We start from the raw sequence: 4,397 nt of genomic DNA, 5'->3' as shown, positions 1-4,397 counted from the left end.
AACCGGGCCGGGCGCGCAGGCCGTTGAGGAGGGGCGGGCGTGGGGCGTCGCATCCCAGGAGAGGGGCACCAGCCTCCGCGGCTCTCCGGGCGCAGGCGCGAACTACACTTCCCAGAAGGCGCCGCGGCGCCGCCCGGAGGAGGGGCGAGGTGAAGGCGGGGCGAGGTGAAGGCGGGGCGAGGTGAAGGCGGGGCGAGCCTGTTGGGCGCCCTCTGCCCACTGGTTCAGCCGAGACCCCGAGAAGCTGCCGGGGGGCTTGGCGCCGGGATCTGCCGGGTGGTCAGCTTGCGGTGTGCTTGCACACGTAAACCCATCTATCCACACATCCATCCATCCATTCTTGCATCCGTTATTTACTGAGCGCACCCTATGTGCCAGGTGGGATGCTCGGATTAAACGGGAACCGCCTCTCCCAGAGGACGCATCCCGCAAACCGACCTTGACTAGGGCCACCGGGGAGGAGTGGGGGAAGCGGGTCCCGAGAGGTGCGGAGGGGGCTGCAGGCCAGACCGCTCGGCTGGGATAGTGTGTGGGTCAGAGTGGCTGCCTGAGCCCAGCACATGCTCAGATCTGTCACCCCGCTCCCGCGCTCGCCATAGCATTGACCCGTGTGCCGCTATATCTGTGTGACTATTTGCTGGTCTATCTTGTTGATTGTGGTAACCCCATAAGTTCCTGACACGTAGTAGGCCCTCAAGTAAATGTGATGAATGAACGAAGCGTGAGCCCACCATTCTCCAGGTCAGAAAGGAAGCAGTGGGGCTGGGGGAGGGTGGCGGACTCCGGGGAGAGGACCCCGGCTGAACCCAACGAGCCTCATTCCTGGTCTGGAGGACCCCGGTTAGGACAGCTCGGAGAAGGTGGGCTTCTGGGGCAAACCTGCTCTGGTTGACAGAGGCTTACAGGAGCAGAGGAAGGCCGGGTCCAACGAGGAGGAGGGGCCTGCCGCCCAGAGAGCCCTTCCCCAATCCCCCACCCCGACAGTTCTCTTCCTCTGGACTCTTTGGGGAAAGGGAATGTCTGGCCCAGCAATCCCAGAGTTGTTCCCTGTAGCCGCTCTAATCTTCCATGGGCCTCCGCTGGCCTTGTTGCTGATCACCTCCCAGAACTTTGGGATACAGTGTTGACAATCTTGGCCTGGCCTCCAGGGAGAGGCCGCAGGAGACCACTCTCAGTCCCTGCCCAGCCCCATACCTGGGCAAAGCCCCCTCCTCCACACCCAAGGAATCACTGACACAGGACCCGTGTCTGTGTAGCCCACTGTCCTGAGGATCTGAAGATATCGCAAGGTTTCACGCCATGGAAAAGGACAGTTTAAAATTCAACATCTGATCTCAGGATTCCTAAAGGCCACAGAGCCCCTTGGTAAGTGCCTTACCTGTGTCCTATCATCTTGCTGAAGTCAGCTTCCTCCTTATAGGTGTCCCTTTTTCCAGCTCGTGCCAACGTGCCACCCTCAGTCTCAATCCCTAACCTTTAAAATCCTTTAAGGGATTAGCACACTCCTTTTGTCTAGCTATCCTTATCGTTCATTTGACCATTTATTTCTTATTTATTTATGGCTGCGTTGGGTCTTCGTTGCTGGACGGGGGCTTTCTCTAGTTGCGGGAGGGCTCGAACCAGGGTCCCCTGCATTGGCAGGCGGATTCCTAACCACTGCGCCACCAGGGAAGCCCCCGACCATTTCTTAATTTGACTCCTTTGCTCACCACAAACGGTTCTTGCTGAGCTCTGTCTTTCCTGTGTCTGGCATTGATTAGGACTCAAATATGTCTTAAGTAAGTGGATGATTCCATAACATCCACTGCTCTGATGTCTGTAAGCATCGTGAGGATAGAGTGAGGGGGCGGGTCACAGAGCCCATGCCACTATAGAGAAGATGGATTAGGGACAGTGGTGTGTTCAAGCTGGCTTACACCAGAGAGTCACTTGTTAGCATGTCTTCCCAACTCCATGATCAGTGATCTTATGTTTGTGGCTTGACATTGGATACGGTGAGATTATTTACACCATGAAATTGGAAAACACTACAAATCAGTGCTTTGTAGCAACAACCCCAAGAGCTGGTTGTTAAACACTAACCAGCAAGCGCTGATTTAGGGCAATGAAAACATGTAGAAACAAGCCTATGTAGAACAAGACCTGTGGTAAGTGAAATTAAAAAGTCAGGGTTGGAGGAACTTATCACTCTGGGGTTGTAGTGCTCAGTGACAGGGTTTTAAGTTACCCTGGACTTTTTCCCAGATTTGAGAAGGCTCGGTGTACTGCGGCCCGGGGTTAGGGAAAGGAGCAGAGCCTTCAACACCAGCTCCAACTAGCAAAAGTGAAGGACAGCAGGGGGCACCTGGATTTGAACCAGGGACCTCTTGATCTGCAGTCAAATGCTCTACCCCTGAGCTATACCCCCTGATGTAGGTACAGGCCTTAGTACTACCTTATACCTGTGCAGCCATGCCCAACATTCCTATAAATCTTTGCCACAGATACTCATCACGCTGGGCCTGCTGAAAGCTGCCAAGCTGGCCTCACTTTAATTTTATTTCCTTGATGCAAAATAAGAAACAGTTTCCCCCTCCCTGTAGCCACCTCCCTGCTCTTTCTGGAAAAGCACTGACACAGATATTTATAGCAGGAAGAGACTTCAGGGTCGCTAGTCTGTGCCCTTTGCAATGGGATCTGAAAACAGAGATTCAGGATTACTGGTCCCCCAAGCACACACGGATCCTTACAGATACGCTCGGGACCTGAATCCATCCTCCTGACTTCGGGTTCAGGACCCTGTAATTAAACCAATGACTCTCTCATCTTCCTCTTGTCCCTATCTTCCATTCATCAGAAAATGTAAAGACTACATAATGGGAGCCTCTGAAGAAATTACTCGGGACCATCAAGGGGGCTAGAATGTGGGCTTAGCGGAGCAGAGTGCCATGCAGCTCAAGAACAACAGGGAAAAGCTAATGGGGACACTAGGATTTGATCTGGTGCGTGGACTGCACCCTTTGGGCCAGTCCTCAGATTTCCTGTGCTTAGGAATCATCTTGGGAGCTTGTCAAACATGCAGATGCGATCTGGGGTTAGGAACAAGCTCCTCATAGAGGGTCGGGAGACCCCACTCTGAGGAACACCTGCCACAGATCTACGTCGGCTTCTTCTGCGCCACCTGCAGGAAGACTTAGGTACTGAAACACCCAAGAAGGGGATGGGTTAGGAATTGTATCACTGGCCGCAGGGTCAGCCAGAGCTGGTGGGAAGAGGCAGGATGAAAACCAAGGACCACGATCAGACTGTTCATCCTCTGAAATCTGTTCTAGACCCGTGGTTCTTAATTTTAGGGTGCATCAGAATCATCTGGAGGGCTTGTTAAAACAAAGATGACTGGGCTCCCCCTGAAAGTTTCTGATTAGCAAGTTCTCAAGTAATGCTGATGCTGCTGGTCTGGGGCCATGCTTTGAGAACCACTGCTCTAGATCCACACATCTGTGACCAGGCCCTTTCACACTCGCAGTCACACCCAGGGCGCCTGTTCACCATTGCTCCTTCTGTGGGTTTACCGAGCACTGGTGCCTCTACTCCACCAAAGACGTGTGTCCTGAGACCCTCTCCCTTTCCTCCCAGTGCCTGCCGGGAGCCCCGAGGGTGGTCTTCTTTGTCCTGGGTTAGCCCTCTTCCCAGTTTATCATTTAGGAAGCTAAATCTTAAGAAGCTTCTGCCCCCCCTCCCCAATATGGGGAAAACTCGTTCAAGCAAGTCAAGGAGCAGACCCACCTCTTCCATCCAGAGCAGCACAATTCGAGCTGAAGATCCCAGTTTGTCTCAGAAAAATCCAGCCCCAGGGGGTTGTGTTATTCCTCCCGTATCACAGATGAGGAAACAGAGGACGAGAGGGTATCTTCGGCCCCACAAAGGAGAGTATCCAGGTTGGAACGTGGAAGCCTGGAGTTCTCTAGAGATGCAGCCACGTCCTTGACTTTGGAGGCTTCTTGGAGCTTTTATTCAACCTTCATCTCTTAGGGTCCTCCTGTGTGCTGGGCACTGTGGTACCCTCAGCAGAAGCTGAGATTTCAGTGCTCTTTGAGGAGAAGAAATGGGCACACGTGCGCAACACATGTTTCTGAGCACTTGGCCATGAGCTGGAAACTGTGCTGGGCTCCGGGGATACTGGGTGAACGGTATCAGCTCCGGGAAAAGTGGGCAGTTCCATTCTTACTGATAAAATTCCACGCAGCAGTTTCTGATCGTCTCTGATGAGAAGAACGTTTCTCCAAGAGGCATTTTACAACTTGACATTTTACAACTGCAGTGCCTCGGTGTTACCTGAGGTTTTTATTTTCTCCCTCTGAGCTCATGTTCACTTTCTCAGACATCTTTGTGAGGAACAGTAGCGAATAAATAAGGTG

General features: G+C 53.0%; 1 non-coding gene across 1 annotated transcript; it reads right to left on the bottom strand.

Annotated features, from left to right (window-relative positions):
• Positions 1-2,335: 2,335 nt before the first annotated feature.
• TRNAC-GCA (transfer RNA cysteine (anticodon GCA)) lies at positions 2,336-2,407 on the bottom strand. Its single transcript has one exon. It is a non-coding gene; the product is annotated as a tRNA-Cys (tRNA).
• Between the last annotated feature and the right edge of the window lie 1,990 nt (positions 2,408-4,397).

The sequence above is a fragment of the Delphinus delphis genome, chromosome 9 (assembly GCF_949987515.2).
Source record: "Delphinus delphis chromosome 9, mDelDel1.2, whole genome shotgun sequence".
Lineage (NCBI taxonomy): Eukaryota > Metazoa > Chordata > Mammalia > Artiodactyla > Delphinidae > Delphinus > Delphinus delphis.
The sequence above is the reverse complement of the archived record's forward strand: the minus strand, read 5'-3'. Positions and strand labels throughout refer to the sequence as shown.